Below are 15,993 nucleotides of genomic sequence, written 5' to 3' on the forward strand. Positions count from 1 at the left end.
ATTTCGTGGAAGGGCAGACTAGATTTTTTTAGTGGTTGAAGACTATAAACCCTAGTTATCACACACAAAAAATTAGAATTTTTCGAAGATATGCATTTTCATCATCCAACTTGTAAGGCTGTCGTCAAGTACTTTCAGTATAAAAATAGCTATCCGAACACACCTTCCCTGTTTGTGTGACTCATTAGATAGGTATTTCACTTGACCCATATATTTCATCTTTTAGTACTGTTATTTTTTTGTGTTATAAAGTCAACCTGTAGCTTTAATTTATAAAAATGATAGAATCTGAAGCGAGACGATGTATGAAATATTCTTACTTTGAACGATATCAAGACAAAATACTCAACTCAAACACGCCCTAACATAAAAAGGTGCACTCGATTTTCTCTTTTCGATACAATTGTTACCTATTTTTTGGAATTTTTTCTTCAGTCACATAATGGAAGGGCAGACACGAAAATTACTGAACTAATAGATTGATATCTTTTCCGTCCGTGGTAATTTTTTCAAAAAAATCGGAGGTTATGCATTTTTGTCATCCAACTTGAAAGATACCCATGTCGTCGACTTGATATCTAATTGTTCTGCGTAACTATGTACTAGATAAATTGAAAACTTATGCAAATGGTGTTTTTGAAAATAAAACACCTCGTAATTGAGAAGAAAATTGCAGTTTCGTTTGTTTCTATTAACTTTTTAAAAATTTGTCACTATAGTAAACAATACAGTAAACATTTATCGCCTTCTCTAATAGAGAGCTTCGATTCTTTTGTTCTATTTCAACCTGGTTTCCGACTGAGTCGTCGCGTAAATCTATGTTTATAATATTTATAATTGGAAATTTCCTTTCGTTCTAAAAATAGATCCCAGCATCAAGTAGCTGAAATAGGTCCTTGTTGGAGTTTTCCGTTGCTCAATAGGTACACGTGTTTTTGAAAACATTTCGGTCTTCTCCGCGTTTATCCAATTAGCGTGTGTCATTTAGTCATATTTTTTTTGCATTGCTCGAGATTTATCATAACATACATTGAATTAAAACGAAAGTGAATGTCCGGTAAAAATAATGCTAAAATTGAAAGAAAAAAATTGTTTTCAACTTGTCGCGAAAAAAATTTGTCCAGAAAAAAAAAAACCATAAACCCCAACCCCCCCCCCCCCTCCCCCAGAAAATCAAATGGTTGCTGCCTAATAAACACGGGGTTTCGTCAAAAACGAAATCAGTTGGATAAAGTGAAAGGCCAAATCAATTATGACATGATAAAGCATGAGAAACCAAAAGTTCTAATAAAAGACAACTAAACCCAGATTTATATAAATTGAATAAACAAAAATCATTCAAGTATAATTAGAGTTTATGTTATTTTTTTTTTTTTTCATTTTACGGTTAAAATTTTTAATGAATACACACACAGGCACTGGTCTCAGAATTTATTATATAAAGGTGTAAGACGAGTGCCTGTGAATACACATATCCGTTTTTGTGAGAAAATACAAAACTGGCAGAAGGTTTGGAACGGGACACAAATTAAACCTACAATTGCTCCTCAGTGAATAAACCAAATAAAACAGCTAGCAAATAACCCTTACCCTAACCCTAAACCAAATAAAACAGCTAAACAAAGAAAGAAACATATTTAAGATGGAAAAAAATCTGGGGTTGATATTGCCTAAATATTCAATATTGTGTTGATGAAAAAACCCAATACATTCAGGAGCTTGGTGGTGAAAAACCCAATTTGATATTAACATGAGGGGTGAATTGGAATTGATAATGCAATTAAAAAACTTTATCACCCAATTATATAAGAAAATGGTGGGTAAAAAACCCAATTTGTGAATTCTTATCTGGAGCTCTGCAGGATCTACAGAAAAGAAGATTATCTCAGACAATATGTGCAAAATGTGTTGTATAAATGACCCTTGTCTAACGCCCTGTTTGGATGAGTCAAAAGTGGGGTTCTTGGTACATAAAATTTGAAGTCCACAATAAAGACCTCACTAAATTTGAACCAAAAGCACTTTACAATGTCTATTGTACCTGTTCCATTTCACATATCTTTCTTTTATTCTGTAGGATAGCAAGTGGTTTAAATATAAGCCTGTTGACACTAAAATTGCATTCAAGTTCACTAAAAAGCCAAAAATCTTTGTATCAGACCATACTCTCTGCAAGAAAAGTTAATGACAAGAGCCTTTTTGTGCTCAGATTTGTTGTATCATGTCACATGAGTATAGAAATGATAAAAAAAGACAATTTTTTATTTTTTATAGCCACAATATGCATTATTTAATGGAAATATGTGGCACGGCCTAAATTGACCCTTATTTTTTTCCAGTCTTACTTGGCTTAAGACCCTTTTAAACTAATATGATATGATATTTGTAACCTTTCTTTCCATTCCAAGTACATGCAATACATATGTAAGGATTATTTATAACCAAAAAGCTTCACAAATTTAAAATTGCTGGAAAATATAACATCTTCATGAAAGGCCCCCTTTCATTGAAAAACCTCAATTTTTAGGCCCAGGCCGATATAAATTTGACTTTTGAATAATTATGCTAAGTCTGTTAAATCAAATGAGTACTCTATTGCTTTATGTACATAATAAATGATAAATTAAGGCATTTAAATGGAAGTTTTTTGCAATATTTTAATTTTTAAAGCCCAACATGTTGATAGTTGAAATTTTCCAATTTTAACGTCAAAATTTAACACGCAAAGATGAGTATAGAATTTAACATATTGTCTATAATGTATATCCTATTGTTGTGAAACTTTGCAAGCAGTGTTATAATTTATTAAGCTTTGGTCATACCAAGTTTTTTTAAGATTTGTCAACTCTTTCTATCCTATTAGGTCCAAGACCACAATTGTCGCCCCTTGATTTTCATTGTTCACGAATATAGTCCCTAGTGTTAATAGTGGGTTACTTGCCATTAATTTTAATACCCCTTCCATATTAATTTCTCCATGTTTAATACCTCAAATTGTAAGTAGGGGGGTGAAATTACACTGTAAAAAAAATTTGGGTCCCGAATTTTAAAGAAAAGTAGTGATTTGGTCCAGGTGAAAAAGGTTGAAATATAGGACTTCGGAAGCTGTCAAAAGATTTCAAGACGCCCTAAAATTAAAATTGTCCATATTTTGAGTTAGAGACGATGAAGTTTTCTTTAATTTTGATGTAATTTGTCCCAAAAGTAGTACAACACACTGTAAAAGTTTCATTGAGAAAGCGCGGGTGGGATTTTTTTAATTTTCATATATGTTCTAAAAGAAATGCACTACAAATTACAGAGCTCCAGATAAGTTGCGTATTTGCGTGATCACGCAATACAAATAATAGAAAACCCAATGCAATTGTCCATTGAAGGGTTCAACAACCCAATTAATTCAACGGAAAACCCAATTATATGCCAAAACCATGAGTTCTCAACCCTTTTATTGGCTACCGTTTGTGTTATTTACCCTTATCTGTTTACAGTCCTATTTTTATAATATTTATAATTGGAAATTTCCTGTCGTTCTAAAAATAGATCCCTGCATCAAGTAGCTGAAATGGGTCCCTGTTGAGTTTTCCGTTGCTCAATAGGTACACGTGTTTTTGTAAATATTTTGATCTTCTCGTTGTTTATCCTATTAGCGTGTGTCATGGAGTCATATTTTTTTTGCATTGCTCGGGATTTTTCATAACATACATCGAATTAAAACGAAAGTGAATGTCCAGTTAAAATATTGAATAGAAGCATGTTTTCGGCTTATTTTGGAAACTGAGGGAAAGTTATAATGATGACAAGACTCAGCCAGTGTCTTTAGGAAGCGTCCATCGAACGCACGGGCGTGTGTGCGTACCATAACGAAAACATTGCTAAAAAACACGGGGTTTCATCAAAAACGAATTCAGGTGGAAAAAGTGAAAGGCCCAATCAATTAAGAAATGATAAAGCATCAGAAATCAAAAGTTCTAATAAAAGACAACTAAACCCAGATTTAATATGTAAACTGAATAAAAGAAAATCATTCAAGTATAATTAGAATTTATATACAGTAACTATTTTTTATTCATTTTACGGTTAATTAATGAATACACACACCATGCACACAGCCAATGATCAGGCACTGGTCTCAGAATTTATTATATAAAGGTATAAGACGAGTGCCTGTGAATACACATATCCTTTTTTGTGAGAAAATACAAAACTGGCAAAAGGTTTGAAACGGGACACAAATTAAACCTACAATTGCTCATCAGTGAATAAACCAAATAAAACAGCTAGCAAATAACCCTAACCATATCCTTAAACCAAATAAAATAGCTAAACAAAGACAGAAACATATTAATTTAAGATGGAAAAAATTGGGGTTGATATTGCCTAAACATTTAATATTGTGTCGATGAAAAAACCCAATACATTAAGGAGCTTGGTGGTGAAAAACCCAATTTGATATTAACCTGAGGGGTGAATTGGAATTGATAATGCAATTAAAAAACTTTATCACCCAATTAAATAAGAAAATGGTGGGTAAAAACCCCAATTAATGAATTCTTATCTGGAGCTCTGAAATTAATTGTGTTCTCTAACCAAATAGCAATAAGGTGTTTAGGAAAACATGACCTAAAAAGTTAACCTCCTTCATATAAGAAAAAAAACGTGGGAACTCATACTGAATGGTCAAATGTGTTCAATATGAAAATTGCAGTTCAGATGGTAAATCACAAATCGGCCATTCATGTAAATGGACTAATAGTATGACTTTTACGCAAATTTAAAGGGAAATGACAGGGAAGGGGCAAATTAGTGTTCAAGGGGAGCAAATGCTGTTTAAATTAGTATGCGGTTTTATATAGAGGGAAAGTGGAGTTTTTTTTAGACTTAAGTTAAATATAACTGATGTAGACTTACCTTCTAATTCTATAAAAAAAAAACACACACAACTCAGAACTATTACTAATTCACTTGGACTATACTGATATGCAGATCTAAAAACAAAAAGAAATATATCATAAAATAGTGATTGAAAGATTCATAACACTTTGAAAGGATAATTCAGACACGTGTTACACGGGGAGCATGTTTGTTTACAAATAATAATGTCACGTGATCGCGCACTGACCTCGCATGTTGCATCGCCCTTACAATTCACTATACATAACCATTTTCATGCAAACATGCAACGTGAATTTGATTGGTTATCAAATAATACAGAAATAATGCATGAACCGTTGAAGAAGAAATTATTTCATCAAATAGATGCGATTTTCACTTTCGACACGAATAGGTCGGGTTGACATTTCTGTCATCGGAGATAGTATTGAGATAAATGGGATAAAACGGACCGTCAAAAAGGTCTAGAGAAGCACATCAGTAGAACCTTAACATTAATAAGTAATACTTACCAAAATTTCTCTTATTGATAAACTATATAACTGAAATTGCACAAAAATAACGGTAAATAATTTTGTTGATGGTGATGCTGGTTAAATTGGCGCGAAAAAATATTCTTACTCCTATTGATTTACGTAAAAAAAAATGTATAGAATTCAATTCGACTACAGTTCAGCATAAAAAAACGTGAATATGAAAAAGTCTGGTAATATGTTAATGAAAAAGTGTGTATAAATTTTCGTAAACGAAGTTACCTGTATACTTCACCAAGAATTACATTTGAGCGCAAAGATCTGTTTGTGTGATTCGGCTTATGTAACATCGTCAATCGGAACTACTCGGCTATTCACTTCGTGCAACCAGAAAGGCCGAGTAGATCCGACTGGTAACACAGTACAACATGATTAATGGAATTTTTTGCGTTGCTATTAAATCATTGAGGCCACGTGATTGAGGCCATCTATTTTTATTGCGGGTTCCACATATTTAAATCGGAATTATAGAAAAAATGGAATGTTATGAGCAGAATCAAAACAGAAATGATGAACACTGCAACATTTCCAGCAAAATATAAATAGGATGGAGGATCTGTGTATTCACATTATTTGTAAAACTCTCCTTATTCCTGTGAAGCGTGTGCTTTACATCGAGGCTTATTATGCTAAGCATCGACGCCACAGTACTTCAACCAATCAGACAATGTTTATTTGGGGCATTCGATCTATTTTTACTCAGATTTTGGAATATTTTAATCGAAATTATAGAAAAATTGAATATTGTTAGTACATATAAAATAGAAAAAGATGAATACTTTTAGCTAGAGATAATTTGGATGGGGGTTCTGTGTATTCACATTATTTGCACAACTCTCCTTACTGATGCCATATTTTGGAATTTCCGTGACCTAAATGGTTCGCGAAAATTAATATTTTTATATATAGTATAGTAATAATAATAAATTTGTTGTATGGAAGCAGTCAGCTGTGCATGTCTGCCTGGCATATGGTTCAACTGACCTTGACCTCATTTTCATGGTTCATGTTAAGTTTATGTGACAGTCGTAATAAAGCTTTATAATTAGGAGTATCAACATAATATCAATGATTAGTAAAGAAGGCGAGACATTTCAGTGTGCGAACTCTTGTGTATAAACGATTGTTAACGTCATAATCCAACTGTGTTTCTAACGTCTATATTTTCGCGAACCATCGGACTTTAGCGTATGAGAGCATCGCACTTTAGCGTAGACCATCGCACTTTAGCGTGACCATCGTACTTTAGCGTCCCCATCGCACTTTAGAGTCCTACAAATATAATTGACGATCCTTCATTCAAAAAAATAAGCCACGTAAACACTGATTTTTACGGAAGCGTAGTAGCGCCACACATTTTTTTTCTTCTTCCTATGTTTGCGTTATAACGCAAACCTTTGCGATATAAGTTAAACGCAAACCTTTGCGTTATAACGCAAACATTTGTTTTATCTTATTTCTTATTCAAGATCCAAAGGAAACCGTAGTTATTAATGGAGGAGGCTGTATATATTAAAATTTATCACCTTTGTAGTAATTGCAAAGTAAAATGCTTGAATAATTAGATCATATTAATGACTAATAATGAGCAGAATAATATAAGAAGATGTGGTATGAGTGCCAATAAGAAAACTCTCCATCTAAGTCACTATTCGTAAAAGTAAACCATCATAGGCCGAATTACGGTCTTCAACACGGAGCATTGAACAACAAACTATAAAGGTCCCCAAAAACGATATCCATGTTTCTACTAGTATATATATTACAAAGACGATTGAGTAAATTGAGGTTATATCTAAGAAAAAAATCAACCCTGGTAATATAGCTATAACCGAATATAAATATACTTCCAAAGTAAGCTCTCGTTTGAGAACTGTGTAAAGTAGGTTAGATTCAAACAAGCTACCCTTTGGCAATAAATGTATAGAATGAAGATGTTTTATTAATAAAATTATGTTCTCTCTATTGAAATTGCTACCCAAGCATCTTAAAAATACTTCATTATATTGAAATGAAAATTCAATAACTTTCTATCAAAGAATCTTGATCATATTCTGAGATTTAAAAAAAATGTTTCCTTATTAATAATTCATTTTTAAGCAGAAAGATCATTTTGTCTATTTGACTTGGAGGTTGGTTTCACAATTGTATGACATTATTTTTGATCTTTCAATTTCAATATGACTATATACTAAACTATATCTATTTTCTTGTTAAATTATATACTTTTCTGATGCACAAATCAGTCTTAATTTATGTATAATTGCACTTCAATTATTCCATTATTCCTATGCATATTTATTATAATGATTTGGCCTTGTATGTATGTTTCTTTTTTTATCTACTAGTAAATCACATCCGAAATAAATGACAGACGGACATATATACAAAACTTAATGAATAATTGAAATCAAGATATTTGCGTTATATCGCAAATGTTTGCGTTACAACGCAAAGGTTTGCGTTGTAACGCAAAAGGTTTGCGTTATAACGCAAAGGTTTGCGTTAAACGCAAAGGTTTGTGTTAAACGCAAACATAGGAAGAAAAATTAAAAAAAAGCGCTAATACGCTTCCGTAGATTTTACTATATAATAAAATTATTCTTTTGGCTAGACATCAACCATCTATCTTTTCATTCTAAAACCTTCACCCTAGCCCCACAAAAACATGCACACACAAACAGTCAATGCCTAATGCAGAGGTTCTGTTCTGTCATACTATCGTAACAAAATTCAAGAAATTCATATTTCTTTATACTCTCTACTGTAAAATCCCAACCTGCTTAGAAATCTGAATAATTGTGATCATTACACGCAGATCTGAAAGTACTTGAAATTACTGGAAGCTAGTCGATTCATCATTACTAAACGTCCAGTGTCAAATATTTATGCATGTTCAGAACAAACAAAAATGTCTACCGTAAATACATATAACAGGTATCTTAGATCCTGTAATATTGGTCGTCTTAGTATTTATGATGCAGGTCTGGAAATTTGAAAATGACATGCATATAGGAACATAAGGATGTATTGGATAGGAACAGAAATTTTGCCTCTCAGTAGACCACCTATGAACCCCTCAAACAGTGAGTAAATTCGATGCCTAGTCATAGAGAGAATGTCACTAGAGAATGTCAGTGTCAGTGACATTCTCTCTACGACTAGTCATCGGATTTAACGTCCCCAATCTGACCAGACGTGACTGCGTATTTATACATCTTGCACAGCAAAACGGACACCCAACTTTGGCAAGGGTTTTATTGTAGGTCGGGCGAAACACTGAGACCAAGTGGAAAGCTTGTTGAAAACTATAACAACAACAAATAAAAAAAACATTATGTGTCTAAGTTGAGATTCATTCAAGTATTTGTTGATAGCAGTGACATGATTTATACCAAAGTTCTAGTTTATAGTTTCTATATAAGGTAAAATATTATAACATCCAAATCTAACCAATATTCCATTCATTAAGGATCAGGGACTAGTGTTCACATGGAATTCGTTAATTAAAGAGTTTTGACAACTTCACTGGCGTGCATCTACGGATGACGTTGTTTATTATTTTTTTTGTAAAAAAATATTTGTGAAAAAAATGTGTGTAGGCACGTGCCTAGAGTGCCTAACGGAAGCTACGCCCCTGACTATATTTGTTGTATGGAAGCAGTCAGCTGTGCATGTCTGCCTGGCATATGGTTCAACTGACCTTGACCTCATTTTCATGGTTCATGTTAAGTTTATGTGACAGTCGTAATAAAGCTTTATAATTAGGAGTATCAACATAATATCAATGATTAGTAAAGAAGGCGAGACATTTCAGTGTGCGAACTCTTGTGTATAAACGACTGTTAACGTCATAATCCAACTGCGTTTCTAACGTCTATATTTTCGCGAACCATCGGACTTTAGCGTATGGGAGCATCGCACTTTAGCGTAGACCATCGCACTTTAGCGTGACCATCGTACTTTAGCGTCCCCATCGCACTTTAGAGTCCTACAAATATAATTGACGATCCTTCATTCAAAAAAATAAGCCACGTAAACACTGATTTTTACGGAAGCGTAGTAGCGCCACACATTTTTTTTCTTCTTCCTATGTTTGCGTTATAACGCAAACCTTTGCGATATAAGTTAAACGCAAACCTTTGCGTTATAACGCAAACATTTGTTTTATCTTATTTCTTATTCAAGATCCAAAGGAAACCGTAGTTATTAATGGAGGAGGCTGTATATATTAAAATTTATCACCTTTGTAGTAATTGCAAAGTAAAATGCTTGAATAATTAGATCATATTAATGACTAATAATGAGCAGAATAATATAAGAAGATGTGGTATGAGTGCCAATAAGAAAACTCTCCATCTAAGTCACTATTCGTAAAAGTAAACCATCATAGGCCGAATTACGGTCTTCAACACGGAGCATTGAACAACAAACTATAAAGGTCCCCAAAAACGATATCCATGTTTCTACTAGTATATATATTACAAAGACGATTGAGTAAATTGAGGTTATATCTAAGAAAAAAATCAACCCTGGTAATATAGCTATAACCGAATATAAATATACTTCCAAAGTAAGCTCTCGTTTGAGAACTGTGTAAAGTAGGTTAGATTCAAACAAGCTACCCTTTGGCAATAAATGTATAGAATGAAGATGTTTTATTAATAAAATTATGTTCTCTCTATTGAAATTGCTACCCAAGCATCTTAAAAATACTTCATTATATTGAAATGAAAATTCAATAACTTTCTATCAAAGAATCTTGATCATATTCTGAGATTTAAAAAAAATGTTTCCTTATTAATAATTCATTTTTAAGCAGAAAGATCATTTTGTCTATTTGACTTGGAGGTTGGTTTCACAATTGTATGACATTATTTTTGATCTTTCAATTTCAATATGACTATATACTAAACTATATCTATTTTCTTGTTAAATTATATACTTTTCTGATGCACAAATCAGTCTTAATTTATGTATAATTGCACTTCAATTATTCCATTATTCCTATGCATATTTATTATAATGATTTGGCCTTGTATGTATGTTTCTTTTTTTATCTACTAGTAAATCACATCCGAAATAAATGACAGACGGACATATATACAAAACTTAATGAATAATTGAAATCAAGATATTTGCGTTATATCGCAAATGTTTGCGTTACAACGCAAAGGTTTGCGTTGTAACGCAAAAGGTTTGCGTTATAACGCAAAGGTTTGCGTTAAACGCAAAGGTTTGTGTTAAACGCAAACATAGGAAGAAAAATTAAAAAAAAGCGCTAATACGCTTCCGTAGATTTTACTATATAATAAAATTATTCTTTTGGCTAGACATCAACCATCTATCTTTTCATTCTAAAACCTTCACCCTAGCCCCACAAAAACATGCACACACAAACAGTCAATGCCTAATGCAGAGGTTCTGTTCTGTCATACTATCGTAACAAAATTCAAGAAATTCATATTTCTTTATACTCTCTACTGTAAAATCCCAACCTGCTTAGAAATCTGAATAATTGTGATCATTACACGCAGATCTGAAAGTACTTGAAATTACTGGAAGCTAGTCGATTCATCATTACTAAACGTCCAGTGTCAAATATTTATGCATGTTCAGAACAAACAAAAATGTCTACCGTAAATACATATAACAGGTATCTTAGATCCTGTAATATTGGTCGTCTTAGTATTTATGATGCAGGTCTGGAAATTTGAAAATGACATGCATATAGGAACATAAGGATGTATTGGATAGGAACAGAAATTTTGCCTCTCAGTAGACCACCTATGAACCCCTCAAACAGTGAGTAAATTCGATGCCTAGTCATAGAGAGAATGTCACTAGAGAATGTCAGTGTCAGTGACATTCTCTCTACGACTAGTCATCGGATTTAACGTCCCCAATCTGACCAGACGTGACTGCGTATTTATACATCTTGCACAGCAAAACGGACACCCAACTTTGGCAAGGGTTTTATTGTAGGTCGGGCGAAACACTGAGACCAAGTGGAAAGCTTGTTGAAAACTATAACAACAACAAATAAAAAAAACATTATGTGTCTAAGTTGAGATTCATTCAAGTATTTGTTGATAGCAGTGACATGATTTATACCAAAGTTCTAGTTTATAGTTTCTATATAAGGTAAAATATTATAACATCCAAATCTAACCAATATTCCATTCATTAAGGATCAGGGACTAGTGTTCACATGGAATTCGTTAATTAAAGAGTTTTGACAACTTCACTGGCGTGCATCTACGGATGACGTTGTTTATTATTTTTTTTGTAAAAAAATATTTGTGAAAAAAATGTGTGTAGGCACGTGCCTAGAGTGCCTAACGGAAGCTACGCCCCTGACTATATTTGTTGTATGGAAGCAGTCAGCTGTGCATGTCTGCCTGGCATATGGTTCAACTGACCTTGACCTCATTTTCATGGTTCATGTTAAGTTTATGTGACAGTCGTAATAAAGCTTTATAATTAGGAGTATCAACATAATATCAATGATTAGTAAAGAAGGCGAGACATTTCAGTGTGCGAACTCTTGTGTATAAACGACTGTTAACGTCATAATCCAACTGCGTTTCTAACGTCTATATTTTCGCGAACCATCGGACTTTACACTGCTTCTCCGGTAAAGCGCCCAAGTACCTGCTCAAAAATGAAAGAAAATAAATTGCATCAAAATGTCTAAACAAATCACACAGAGCATCCCGATAGTATATACTATCCACCATATAAATTTTAGCATGTAATGTTCTACCATTACGTCGTATTGATCGTTGAGGTTGAAGTTGGGATTAATAAAAATGTTGTAAAAAAATTACGTCTTTTTTTTTCGTTGACGTCGTTATCTGATAGTATAATTTATAAATTAATAGAAATAATGCATAAACCTTTAAAATCATTTCTTTTTCAGATATCTTATTACTTCAAACTTTCTAAATGCACATAAACGTGCGTTTTTCTCGTGTGATAAAACAAAGATTTATTTACTAATGTCTGCATACTTATTGTCTTACACCAATCTTTTGACTTTCTTCACCACAAACTTTGATTTTTTCCCGTCAAACCAGGGCCGTTACTAGCCTCTTCTTATAGTGAGGCACATTTTTTTAGCGAGGCTCAAGGCCCCCAGAAGCTTTAAGAAAAAAAAACTTTAAGCTATTTTTTTCTTCAAAAATATCTGGTCTCAAAGCAAAAACTTAGATTCATTATAATTTAATACTTTTACGTTTTATGAACAACATTAAAAGATCGATATGTAGGAGAAAGCAAAAACCGTAATTCTCATAATCATTAATACCGGATCAGTCTGTCTGTTCTCGTCTTGTTTTGTGCTTAGAGTTTGGTGATTTTTTAATGACTATATTTGAATATAGTGACAGTACAGTATTATACTTTAAGTACTAGTACTGCTTAAGTCGACACTAGGAACCATCTTGGTATTAACGATTCTTTTATTGTTGAAGAATCCTCCAGCAACTTTGACCATTGATCATTAGTATTTTTTTTTTCTATGCATTGACTTTGTGTGTGATTAGGTTTCGTGCACATTTACTCCATATTCCTTTATTTTCTGTTAAAGGGTATGAACATGACTAAATGCAAGTTTAATCCTTCAATGTTAAATGGCATATGGCAATACATTGTTGCTTTTTTTCTCAAATTTTGATATCGGGAAATTGGTGACCTTACTTTAATTTAATCATGTTAGCTACTAGTATCTAGTTTTATCTACAAAAAAGCCAGTTTTGTATTCTTTGATATCAATTAAGTTCAATTCTCCATTCAGAAACGACCATTTTTTTTCTGTGTCTTGTAGCATCGTCTATTCTTAAAATATTCTCTCGCACAATATCTGGACATCGGGTGGGCATGTTACATTGCAAAACCACACGTTTACAAATGAAAATCAACACTCCGACTATAGTCATAAAGTAGGACAATAAATGAACAAAAGACAAAATCGGGACACAGAAGTACAAACAATAGACCATCAACTTTGAAAACTAAAAGTAATATAGAAACATGGATCACGAAAAACATGCAGGAGCGATACCAGAGAGTGAAGAGAACTTCCTTCTTGCTAGACACTTTCCGTGAAAACAATTTGATATAAAGACAATCTTTTGTGTCAGTTTTTTTTTTTTATTTCTAACATGAGGCATCTGCCCCATTTGCCGCAATGTAGTTACGGCCCTGCAAACTTGTTTCAGAACAATTTTTTTCACAAACATGATGTAAAATACTTTTTAAGTTAGGAAGATGGATTAAGAAGGTGGGTATGAGTTTTGCTCATTGTTGAATGCTGTAAAATGGTCTATATTTCCTAACATCTATGGCATATTGTATTTGTAATATAATAGGCAGTTATTCCCCATTTTATTGTTTCATATTGGAAATTCTAATATCAAAGTACAATTACTATTAAATATCGTATGTTTAAGTTTATCAACAATTAAAAATACAGCTAACGGAAGATAAATATAATTTTAATTTTGTTCCTATATATATATATGAATAATATTATTTCTTTGATAAATAAGCAAACATCAGTTCATTTATGACAGCATCTGCTTGTTTAAGTTCCATTGTATATACTAAAAAATCAGATTCATAAGTAACATGCACATTTTTCTGACCAGCATATTCTTGATTATACATTTGTCCAACCAGCACAGAACTCATAAGATAAACAACTCATACAGTAACACGATGTGTTTCTGATGCAAATGGAGCTGCCGTTCCTCCGAACTGAGTGCAGCTTTAATGTTCCTTTGACAGGTTTGCAGTTTTTTGCAATGTTTTCATTTAAAATGATGGAATATCTGCTTATGTCCTCTTTTGATATATATTTAAAGGCTACAGATATGTTGCTACTCGATGCCCACGTGTAGAAGTCATCCGCACTTTGTATTGTACATTTCCTTTGCTTGATAGCCAGGTCAGCGCACCGTTTAACAGTTCCGCCTATTCCATCACATGGACCTTTCCCGTGACCTGCCTCAAAGTAATCCCATGTGCAATCAACACCGAAATGGTCATTGTGCTTTTTAATTATAGAGAAAATATGCTTATTTCGGTACTGTGATGTTGGGCTATCTGTCCAATAATGAACACATTTTAAATCTAAATTAATAGTTTCGAGAATTGGAACTAGCCTTTTGATTACAGAAAAAACGAAAGTTGCGTTATGGCTTAAGTCATTGGAAATAAATATAAAACTTTTATGATGCAATGTGTCATTAACTTTGTAATAAACTACCACAGGGTGCAAGCTAACATAGCATTTGTTGAAATAAGACGACTGCACCTCATCAGCTGTCTTGCAATTGAAGTTTTCGGCAAAATCCATCTGTACAATCATATGATTCCTAGGAAGATTAGCCTTAAGATCTTGTAATGCATGGTACTGGTTTCTGACTCTATTGACATGTTCTTTAAACTCAAAAAGTTGAGGTTTAAAAAGTTTTATGAAACTGGCTCTATCACATGATTTTGAAACAATATTCATTCTTTGTCCAGCGTCTGTATTTACCCGCGACCATTCATCATATTGAAATGGACCACTGTCAGCCGGAAATAAAGCGTCTACGTCAAAGTGGTCTGTAACATCTTTCACAAAAGCATCAGGACTGTCGCAATTAATTATACCAATTTTATGAAGACAGCGTAATTTTAGAGCCATGTTTTGGTGCTTGATACATAAGCATGTGTTACGGGTAGCATAGGAAACTAATGAGAAATTTATCGGACGATATTTACAAAATCTTGAATACGAAAGTTTTATATCTAAATTTTCTGACCTAAACTTGAGAAACAGATTGTTCATGTGATCTGATAAAATGTGCTTTTGTTTTTGCTGACCGCTAACAGTTTTATAATCAGCTTTCCCTGGCATTATAGACGAGTTGTCCCCTCGGTTTAAAAAGGTTAAAACTGCTGTTTTAATTTCTTCTTGTATTTCTGGAAGTCTCTTACGTAAAACTTTTTTCATTTTCTTAGACGTTGACATGAGAGATCTCCTACGGATACCGAAAACATGACTTGTAATAGATTTCATTTTGAATTTTTTTGTTACCTTCCCATTTACTATGTTTTTGGTAAAGCAGGGATCAACAGCCTTAATTTCTTCCACAAGTACATTGTGAAATTGTAGTTTACGTCTAATTGTTTTATATTTGGACGGCTCAAGACCGACATATCTCATTTCGTCATCCGCGGAAGTCAAAGGTGTGATGTTTTCCTTATTTTGTTGATTTTTGTTTGATTTTGATTCATTTTTTACTATTTTCAATCTACTGATTCTCTTTTTAAGTTTCCATACTTTTCTGTTTAAGGTTTTCAATTCTTTTTCTAGTTTGTGTATTTTCCTATTAGCTCTAGAAATAGCTCTACTAATTCTTTTTCTGGACGACGTGCGTTTATTTGAAACATCATTTTGTTTAACTAATTGCTTTTCTTGTTTTTTTCTTTGTCGATATAGCTTCACATTTTCTCTGTTGATTCTACGTTTCCGTTCTAAATCTCTTTTTGACAACTCGGTACTTTTTACATATGAATT

This window comes from Mytilus galloprovincialis, chromosome 4 (assembly GCF_965363235.1).
Source record: "Mytilus galloprovincialis chromosome 4, xbMytGall1.hap1.1, whole genome shotgun sequence".
Lineage (NCBI taxonomy): Eukaryota > Metazoa > Mollusca > Bivalvia > Mytilida > Mytilidae > Mytilus > Mytilus galloprovincialis.